The sequence below is a fragment of the Osmerus mordax genome, chromosome 11 (assembly GCF_038355195.1).
Source record: "Osmerus mordax isolate fOsmMor3 chromosome 11, fOsmMor3.pri, whole genome shotgun sequence".
NCBI classification, from domain to species: domain Eukaryota; kingdom Metazoa; phylum Chordata; class Actinopteri; order Osmeriformes; family Osmeridae; genus Osmerus; species Osmerus mordax.
In genome coordinates, this window is record NC_090060.1 from 3428912 (window position 1) to 3440339 (window position 11428).

At 42.7% G+C, this 11428-nt stretch overlaps 1 protein-coding gene across 3 annotated transcripts in view; it reads right to left on the reverse strand.

Moving 5' to 3' along the window:
- Positions 1-11226, reverse strand: part of gdpd5b (glycerophosphodiester phosphodiesterase domain containing 5b) — a 46422-nt gene extending 35196 nt beyond the window's left edge. For all 3 annotated transcript variants that reach the window (XR_010877799.1, XM_067246780.1, XM_067246779.1), the window contains exon 1: positions 10925-11226. The gene's annotated coding sequence lies outside the window, so the exon portion shown is untranslated. The remainder of the gene's footprint in view (positions 1-10924) is intronic.
- Positions 11227-11428: the final 202 nt, after the last annotated feature.

Below are 11428 nucleotides of genomic sequence, written 5' to 3' on the forward strand. Positions count from 1 at the left end.
AAATGGCTTTTTTTCCCCCAGTCAAGAGTGAACGTGTATGTGTGTGTGTGTGCGCCACCTGCCCCTACTAACCGTCACCTCACCAAACATGCTAACGCAGCACCTTATCCCTCTTGCTTAATCTTCCTCACCAGGAACCACATTTTTATGAGCCAAATAACATATTGGACGGCCTGCTGCTCCACTCCTACTTCCAACCCAGCTGAGAAGAGTGTGTGTGTGTGTGTGTGTGTGTGTGTGTGTGTGTGTGTGTGTGTGTGTGTGTGCCTAAACCTTACAGTGCGAGTTTAACAGAACTTCATGGGCAGTGGGTGGAATATTGAGTGTATATTTCACACTCCCAAAGCACTGCCTGGTGAAGCACACACTACAGTGCTGTATTAAGTGATATGGGAGGCATTTATATTTAAGCTCCTGTTATTTTGTCATCAACCAATCACCTATAAGAGGCAATGGCTTAGCCAAGCAGCACTGTTATTAATGTCAGAGGGGAGGTATTGCTTACTGGGATTTTTTAGGTTTCCCAAATGTTAATTCATTGTCCATCACTGAACCTCTGAAAGTCCACAGATAATGAAAATGGGATCTTGAACATTTGAGGTACGTCATGTAAGCATGGGGGGCTGATGATGTCTGCTCACTCAAACCAAACATTGGTCCACTTCAGCAGGGTTTGAAGTGTGGATTGGCTAGTAGAGGAGATAATGTTCCTTACCGTACAAGGTTTAAGATACCAAGGCCGTAGCCATGGAGTCAACATTGGGGGGGGAATTTTTTTTAAATAATTTCGGACAGCGTGCGTGGTTGCCTGTCGTAGCGTAGCACATTTATATTTTTATATCAATATATTGTGGGGGACATTTTGACCAGATTTGTATATTGGGGGGGGATGTGTTCCCCCCAATATGTATTATGATTACGGCCTTGTAAGATACTCAATGGAGCATTCTCTACACAAGTGGGCTGTGGATTACATCAGTAACTGAAGGCTTATAAACAATGTGAGCATCTTTACAAAGCCATGTACCCTTGAATGGAATTGTGATAGTCCAACAAGGAAAACCATTTGTACTGTAGAAGAATCCCTCCCACCCCATAACAACTCCAACGCACCGCTTCCACTAGACACCAGTCATAAAACTCAGACAGCTGAAATTCTGTGGCGTGTGATTCTACACGCAGACAGACAGCAGAAGGGCCATCCCAGTATGCTCCCTGTATACCCTGTCCAGGGCTGCTAAACATAACCCGCTATTGTCCTCTCCCTAAACACAAAAACACCCTCTGAAAGTCACTCAGTCAGCTAAACAATGGTGAGAGACACAGCTGAGCCCATTCCTCTGGTTGAGTCGACACATCCTTACCTCATCACCATAGCAAACTGGAGATGATTCTGGTTGAGTCGACACGTCCTTACCTCATCACCATAGCAAACTGGAGATGACTCTGCTACTGAAACGAAGTTGGTTGGATGACCCCATATTGAATGCAACGTTTGTCTTTGGATGTGAATTCTCCATACATTAACGCTAAGGTCAAGACTTTAGTTTACTTTGGTGGGCTAATGCAGCTGTGAGCTGTAGCAGAGCTCATACATTGAGTGATTGGTAGCAAGGGATATCCAACCAGGGCGTTAAGGAACTGCTGCTGAGAAAGCGATACTGATCTCTAGTTGGCTTTAAAGTGATGCTTGTGCCCTGGTACCTGGAGCTAGTATTTATTACGCAGCGAGAAGCCTTGGGAAATAGATGACTGAATGATCGATATAAGACATTGATTTTCTCTTGTTAGGACAACGGTGGGTGATGGACCTCCCACATCCAATCATTAGCCAGCCACTAATTGATTATTAAAGAGGAGGGGCATAATATTTGTGCCACAGAAAAGGGGGCATAGCCAGAGTTCTTTTTTTATTCTTAAAATGGGCCACAAAAAAACAATTAAAAAATCTCATGCGCCCTGAAGTTTAATGGTTTATGTATTGGTATGGACGGGGCATCTCTCAGAGGCCACAAACACAAAAAATACACATAAATCACTATAGCGTAAGTCACAAGTAGTGAGTTGACACAATCTACTATGTAATGTGTTACAATGTATTTAACCAGTGCTCGAAGTGGGCCGGTAAGCATACCGGCACCTTTTCTTGCGTACCGGTAGGCAAGAAAAGGTGCCGGACAAGGTTTTACCAATTAAAAAACGGCAATGTTTATTTTACACATAGCTCAAAACTATTTTGCGCTCAACTAAAGGCCAAAAAAGTTGCGCTTTTTTTTTTATGCGCGCAAGCATTAAGTATCGAACTCCCGAACTAGCAATCACAACAAACACAGACTATGCATGCATTAGCAGGGCAGCTGTGGTGGCGTATACGAGGGCCGGTTCTGGTGGGCCAGTCTGGATCTGAAGTCCAGGACCTATTTTTACTCCCAGTCCGTCCCTGCCGCCCCGCAACATTAAGCCACCCCCCAGCACCCCCCTGATAATATATGTTCCCGCGGCTATGCATTTATGTTGTTAATAAATAACAATAAATTGTTGTTGTACCAGCAATATTTTCAAGTTTTGTTTTTCACTGTAGAAATCTCAAATTTCATAATGATTTGCCAATGCAAGAGAGTACCGGCACCTTTTTTCCCCACTTCAAGCACTGTATTTAACACAATATATAGTTTGCCCCTAAAATACCTCAATACCTTACTATTCTTTTGGACGAGAAGGGCCATTCTGAATAAATGTATGAAGGGAATCATTCAGAATCCGTGAATCAAGACCTGAAGCTATCTTGTTAAAGGTCACCTGCTTTTGTGAATTCTTTAATCTAAATCACAGAGGTGAAATGCTGCAAAGGTGCCCAGTGTCCAACAGCAACTTATTGAGAAATGCAGGCAGCCGAACCTTCTGACCTTGTTAGGAGAGGTGCTGTTAAAATGCTTACACAGGGCCTCCAAAAATGCCAACACACATTTCACCTGGCCTTTGATGAGTCTTATTTTATTGCAATCAGGAAATACATTTATGGCAAACAGCTAGCATTAGATGGCTAACAAACCCTTTACATATAGTTTGATGGAAAGAGAAAGAGAATGGCTAAACGGTTAAAAGAAATGAATCTAGTGTTTCAACCCTTTTGCAACAAACCCCTTAAGTTCTGCTGTTATAGCAATGGAAGTGATAAATACATATTACCAACTATGTGGTGGACCCAGACTGGAGCCAAAAACTGACAAGCCAAATACAGTAGCATGTCCTTGTGGGTGACAGACTGAAGTGAGAGGAACAGGCTCGACAGCAGATAAATTTCAGCAAGGCTTGCAGCCCCAGGGGCAATAAAGCAACTCTCCGTTATGACCTTTTAACATCTAGTGGAAAGCTAGAGAGCTAGCAAAGATCTAGGAGAGGGCTACTAATCATCGAGGCTTCTCCACAAATATTATCCACACAAACACTCAGGAGCCAAGAGAACATTCTTCAAAGCTCAGCAGAGGGAGGAGTTCACTTTGTGGGTCCATAAAAATAAACGGAAAGAACCAAATGAAGAATTTTGCACTGACTGCAGATTCATTTCAGCATAACCTTTCTAGATTTTTTTTTATATATATATATTTTTTTTTTAAACACTCCCCTGATGGAAACATATCTTAAGAATGTGGATTATGAAACGACAGTATGATAAAACTATCCACAAGTTAATCTATTTACATTCTGAAAAGGAAGAAGGCAAAAGGGGACTGAAAACACACATACGATACACACACCTACACTACATTCAATGCAAGCATGTGAAAGCAAAGTTCACAGAGGGGTGGGGGTTAATAATAGCAGAGACCGAGTTGTTTTGGACACAGTTACCCAACATTGCTCACCACTAAATCCAGCTGGATTCCACATTGAACGACATTGCTCAGAGGCTGTGTCTATTATCCCCCCACACCTGTACTGACAAAACCATAGATACCACAAGCAAAGCCAGACCATGTAACCGTTAGAATATTACTACAATAAATTATTATTAAATAAGTTACATAAACAGTAGTTTATAAGTGTTTTGGTATAGGTTATTGCCAGGATTTGAGGTGAATGCAATCAATTTATTTTCTATTTAGCATCAAAAGGTAATAACTGCACAAGGAATAAGTGTGTACAGACAAACTCTTAGTACCTAAACTAACAGTGATCATGTACGCATTTTACCAGTAGATGTTTAGTAAAACAAAACCAAGAGTTTCCCATCATGGTGGCTATTACTACAATACTCATGAATTATGTCCTGTAAAAAAATTCAATAAACTGCCAAACAGTTCATTGCACAGACAAAATGGGTAAGCATACTGATACATCTAAATAGTGATCATTTCAGGTTTTCATTTTACAGAGCGTGAGAGGGGTGGGGGGTGCTATAGTCATTCATTTCATTTTAAATGAATGAAACAAAGAGATTAAAGAAGGAGGCTGTCACCCACTCATTGGAGCCGTGATGGAACACTAGATGTGCCAGGAGAATAGAAGTGGGTCAGGTGTCGGGAAGCGATAGCCATCTCATTTTTCACCGTGGAACGGGTGAATCTCCAAGGAGGAGATACACCTCGGTCTCCTTTCACAGGTCGAGAGGTCTTGATTCAAGCTGAGGAGAGTGACTAAGTCAGCAGATACAAATACAGGAATAGAAGCCTTGGGAATAGATTTTAGGAATACTGTACATTTGTAGCTTCGGGGAAGGCTGTGGCCTCCCCTGGGGTGGAGCCAAGCAATCTATCATGAACATCCTTACTGCTAAGGCACGCAAATTGTATTTCCAAGCAATCATTTTCAATGCAATGCATTGCAACATAGCATTATCAATGGCATTTTGTACACTGACAAGTAGAAGTATCCCAAACACAAGACATAGAGGCAATGTATCGGAATAATAGCATATGCTTTCTAAATCAATTCAAAAGCCAGCACTTGCTGGGTTTAGCTATCGCTGGTCTGTCTCCAAACAAACCAGAGTAAACCCAACAAGCGAAAGCATTTTGAACAGCTTGCCAAAGGATGACCCGCTGCAGTGAGTCACAACGTCTGGGTGACACGCTGAGATGTCCCCTCTGTTGTTGTGTGGGTGCGACGTATATTCACAGACGTCTCAACACCGTTGCGGTGTGGAAAGCCTGTGATTTAGGATTCCACAGAGACAGGGTGAGGGAGCTAGGAGGGTGGGTGCTATGGCTCACTGTGGAATGTCTGGCCTCGGTGAGGTGATCATCAAAGACAGCAGGGGAGGCCATTTAGCCAACGTGGCGACAGGGAAGGCCAGGACTGGGATTACCAGTTGCCAAGTCGCCCACACACACAACAATTTCAACTGTCCGTATATAACACTTCACACTGTGAAACTGAACACCAAGTATTTTCTTGAAGTTTAGAGTGTGTCCCCTGGAGAATTCAAGAAAGTGTAATGGCTACTACTATGTTCATTTCCAAGAACGCTTGAGTAATGGTCTATTGTGCTTAACTTGCTTTGAAGAGGATGGCTGACGGCTTGTCTGAGGCCGGCATCATGCCTGAGCTGTCAGGCTTAGTCTAATATCCATGCTTGGCTGGTGCGCTTGGCCAGAAGCAGTTCTGTTTAAACACAGTCTGGCTGGCCTGTAGACTGGCTCCTGTCTGCCTGGTATCTGGTGTCTTTGAACTGACGGCAGGTGTAGGCCATGTGGGAAATTACGCCTGTGCTTTGCAAGAAAACCCTTTCTTTTTTTTCTTCTGTCTGGGGATGATAACTTTTGAAGATTGACTGCTGTTTCAGTTTTGTTATACAGTAGGACATTTCCTGGGAAGATGAAGCTCCCTGTGGTTGGCTTTTATAACATATTAGTGACAGTCTTACAGCGCACAGCAAGAAACACATTTTAATAGTCATCTCGCACCACTCTGCCATATAATTGTTTCTATACTGGCTTATTATAAAATAATGGACCGTGAAGTTTGGGGATGAAACTGACAAGGGGTAGACAGATTTTGGCTCAATGGGTGTGTTGCCATTGGTGAGGCACAACCTATATTCTCTCATATAAGATTATTTATTGATTATTTTCCCCATCCTTAAAACTCCGTAAATGTTTGCACTGCATACCCAATGTTGGTGTCAAAATGTTCGTCTTGGTCCCTAAAGCTTTGATTGCATCGGGTGGAAGGTTCTGTTGCCCAGTTAAGACATTGTGCACATTTTTGTGGAGCTGACAGTGGCTAACTAGCTAGCTACAGTCACAAATGTCATTAAGTAACTAATGTCACATCACAAACCCGTGCGTGATTACCTATGATAGAACATCAGTATAGAAGCTGTTCACTTCTTAGGCTAGCTACCTAAAACGGCAAGACAGTTCCAGAAACGCCATAGGCAAAGGCCAGGGTGGTAACAAGTTGCTAGATATATTTCCACACTGTGATAACACCCTGTATTTTTGTACGCCCTTTGACTGGTTAGTTCCTGCGATTCCCACATATTGGTAGTCTAGCAGTTAGCATAGCTGTAAAACTAATTTACCGGCCCGGGCCCGGGAGTCAGGTCCTCATCTGGGAGCAAGGCGCAGGACAGATGGCTTCTCCAGGTGAGGAAAATTGTATTATGCCTGCTGCTAGGATGTGCTCTTCTGTAGGAGATAATCCAGTTCTCCAAAACCCAGAATGTGTTTGCCAGCTCCAGTAAATAGCTACCAAACCAGTTAGCTAATAAATCAGTCAGCTTTGTTTTCCCTGTATTTGCGCTGTTGAGCTAGTCGTTGTGGGACTGAGATTATTAACCCTCGTGCTGCCTTCGGGTCACATGACCCAAAGGTTCATAACGAACCATCGTTGTGTTTACCCAATTTTACCCAATACAAAAACAAATAAAAATAATTTTCTTTTAACCTTCGCAATGTGGGGGGTCTGAGACAGCCCAACGGTTAAAAGAAAATGCTTCACTTTGTTTTTGTATGCGGTAAAGTTGTCGCAATACGACGGTGGGTCACAATGACTGATGGGTCAGAATGACTGATGGGTCAGAATGACCCGAAGATAACACAAGGGTTAAAACAATTAGCACTAACCAAGAGAGGGGTATCCTGTAGATCAGCGGGCCCCAACCTTTTTTGCACCACGGACCGGCAGGGACGGACTGGGAGGAAAGATAGGCCCTGGACTTTGATCCAAACTGGCCCACCAGAACCGGCCCCCGTATATGCCTACGCCACCACAGCTGCCCTGCTAATGCATGCACATTCTGGCTTTGATGTTATCTTAGTTAGCGACTTCCACACCTAATGCGAGCGCGAAAAAATAGTTTTTGGAGCTTAATGTAAAATAAACATAGCCGTTTTTCAATTGGTAAAACTTTGTCTAGTGACTGTGATGTCTTTTTGTCTCAATTTTTCAGCACCATCTTACGTTTCATAGCCTGGTTTTCCATCGTTATATTGTATAGCTAGCTTTCGATCGGTCGTGACACCCGAAGTGCATTCCTATCCAGTTTATTCCGTGATTTTGTTTGATTTCTGTCACGGCAGAAAATCCCGCTTCACAAAGGATGTTGGAAATGGAAGCAGGGTTTTCAGTGCTTTTGTGGCGATCTCAGGATACAGTGTTTCCCACAGATTAGAAAGCAATTTGTGGGGGTCGGTTGGCCCGTGTCTGACCGGGGGGCGGGGGGATTTGTTACACAAAACTTTATTATATTAAATATTAATCAAAAACTATTCACACCTTCACTAAATCCTGACGCCCAACCCCAAATTTAACATACTCCAGCAGGTAAGAACTACCAAGAACCCTACACAACTGACTCACTGACCCAAATATGTAACCAACCTTGAAAAGAACCACTGAAAAAAACTCATGAATACGCTTCTCAGGTGAAAGGGAAAAAAGACGCCCCCTCCCCTCAAACCCGGTCCTCTGAACAAAGTACTTTCACCCATCTCATGTTGCACACTATTATTTCCTACACTCCACCCTCATAAAAATGAGCCTACTCTACTTCACAATGTTCTCATTGTCTCATGCTGCTCAACAGTGCCAGAAGTCTTAAAACCACTATACTGTCCATCTTTTCCTGGTCTGCCTGCTCGGTAGGTTAGGGGAATGTAAAATGTCTGGGGTTGGATCACAGGGGCTGATACTGTGACCTGAAAAGGAAAAAGCTGACAAAAGCATCCGTGGCATGCAGACAGAAGGGTAAGCCATTGCTTTTGAAGCGAACTAACAAAAGCAGACGGGGCCTTAACTCAATATGCTGTCCTTAAGTCCTTTACTTATCTGAGGAGAGAAAGAGATTGTGTCCAGGTGCCATCGGTGTTCTTGGGCAATGGATGCTAGGTAGCCATCTGTGTCTGTTGACATCACACTGAGTTATGTCCTCTTAATGCAGGTGACTGCGGTGTGTGTGCATGTGCGTGTATGTGTGTGTGTGCGCGTGCACAGGCATGCGTGTGTACCAAGCTGGGGCTGAATCAAGGTCAGACACACGCGAAGGCTGTTGCGAAGACATTTTGAGCCCTTTATGCACCCTTTTCGTAAGTCCGCATTTCTGCAGAATTTGTCTGAGGGAATTGCCCACAATTCAGTGTTGTGACGTGAAACACGAGGGTTACCAGGGGAAGCCTGTAAGTGAGAGAAAAACCTTCCTCATAAGACAAGAAAGAAGAAGAACGGTAAACAAACAAGCATGGAAGGAGCAACCAACCCTGACGTAAACATAGTTACAAATAAAAGTTTAATATGCAAGTTTAAAAACAAAGCTCACTGATTGTTCATATTGCCAGAACTGTGTGTAGTTTGTCCTATGATGATCAATTCCAAATATGCTTTAATCAGATTTTATCCAACAACATTACGATGATGCCGCAAAGTGCTGTCCCATTCCTATTCATAGCATTTTTTGCCCTTGCAGCCTCTTGTACTTAGTCTGTCAAGTAAGTCTGTGAGGGTTCAGGGTTTAAGGGGGGACATTGGGATTAGGCCTGAGTGTCTCTTAGTTTTCCCCTCTTTAACCTCAAACAAAGAGATAGAACCCAACAGACTTCACAGATGAAAGAAACATGTTCTTATTTTAAAAGAACAAGCATTTCACACTGACAGAGTATCTAAAAATGCTGATGGATGTGTGAATCACCATGTGAGAATACTGACACACTTCTACTATACTACTCCGACTGAAACCAAAACAAGTCTCCCTGATTCTGAATAACTGCTGTTATTAGTCCAGGAAGGGGAGGGACTGTGACATAACAGCCTAGCTCCCCTGCTGTGCTGAGCTGTGAACAGAGCTGATGTTCCCCTCCAACTACTGAGCCCAAGTAACATGCCAATGCCACTGATGTTCCAAACATTTTAACTAAACGTTATTAGTACAATGGAGAACTTAACAGAACTAATAAGTTGAGACAGGCACACTTCCCTTCCCTCGCAGAAACAACACAGAGTTCACACAGGAATGTCCCCAAAGCGAACCAACAAACAATATGGCCTTATAACTCAATACAGCATGCCCATTACAAAAACCTTACATTCCAGTCACTCCTTTTTTGATCTAATATTGTTGGACACCCCCCCCCCCCACACACACACACATCTACATGCAGTACATTAACTACAGTGATCAGAGCCCCTATCATGTTATTTGCTCTCTAGTCTAGTGATAGACAAAGAGGCGTGACTTGGCATGCTGTGACTGACATTAGTCATCAGAACAAGAATCATAGGGGCTGGGTGTCCTGAGGGAGGATGCAATGTGGATAGTGGGTGGGTTGCCTTTAGTCACCCGGGATAGACCATAATAATAGGTTGTTTCTCACCATCTTCCGCTCCCACAGGATAATACCAACAATCTCAGCTGAATTGAGGGAAATACTTGGTTGCCGTAGCGATATGTCTTATTTTAGATAGATGTAGACAGCAGATCTTGGCTGTTGTCAGGCACATTGTGTGGGGATAAACATTCCTCTGACTGTGTTTGGCCTAAAGAGCAATTATGTTAGCCAAGAAGGGCCGGTTACTATTAATGTAATATGTTAAGCAAAACACCCCGCACATGAACTAATTGTACTCATAGTGTCATGTCAAGTTAATCATATATTGTAGCAAAGATTATCTTGTTTTAATCAATGTATTCAAATATTACATTATGAAATATGTGTGTCAGTATCGACTGAAGAATATGTACGAAAATAAAGGCAATCACCTGGGGTCAAACAAACTATGAGTCAACTCATAGTCAAGGAGCATCCATCCTTATCCAGGTGTGTGAAGGTGAGCGTGAATGAGTGGGTAAACAGAAACACAGGATAAAAGTATACGGATTACTGTTGTGGGTGTAGTTTACTGAACTATATACGTTGTGATCTATTTTAACTTCATAGTGACTGTCATATTGAATCTACATTCATTAATTTTGAACGCCAAATGTGGTGATCCGTAAACTATTGAGGATAACACCCATAGACTATCCATTCCCATTGAACTGGTGTGAGAATAAAACCAGTTAGAAGTCGAAACAGGTATGTATTAGGCTACTTGTTCATTTGTAATTGAAATAGCCTACTTGAGTCATTTCTTCAATGTCGGGCGTTCCCGTTACTTCAGTTAAATATTTAATGAATGACCATGCACGAGAGACAACCGGTGAAGCGGCTCTTCAAAAGAAACAATACTTGACCTAGTCCAATAGGCTACATTCATTTTAAATGAGTAAAGTTACAAATATATATTAATGGCATTCCTAATTAGGCAATAGTTCCTCGTAGCCTACAATATTGGTTGAACAAATGTCTTGTTTTTTTTGTTGCCAACATGAAACGATATTGGCTATTGTGATTGATGCTATTCGTGTGTAAAGTCAAACAACAACCAGCTAGATTTAAGCTGTAGCCTACTGGTACAGCACGATAATCTATTTGACAAAACTTACCTTCTATTTGAGTCGTTCGCAGCGAAACTGTTTCAGGGTGTGAGTCAGAGTCCGTAAAAAAGCCGTTAAGCGACACATGGGGACGGTCAGATGTCAGTAGGTGGCCTAGTTAGGTGGGTCGGCAACAAAGGTTTGACAAACACTAAAGACCAAATAAAATTTGCTCTGCAAACTTGTAGAAAAAAGCGAATATTATTTTAAGTTCTACGATGAGGGCGTATTGCACATTAGGGCTAGTATCCGTCTACCACACATTCTCAGTAAATATTCCACCACCGTTTCATTCCTGTCTGTGGCAAGAGCATGCCTTCTCCGTGAACACCGGGCAAGTAATTCAACGGAATGGACTAGTGGGCGGAGTTCGTTCTTTTATCGCCTGCTCTCCTGCAGACCTGCACTAAGGTACCAGGGTATAGAGGAGAGCGTGAACCCACGGTCAAAACTTGTTCCATACCTTAATTATTGCTTGATTCTGGTAAAAGTAAGCTTTGGGGCTCAATAGAC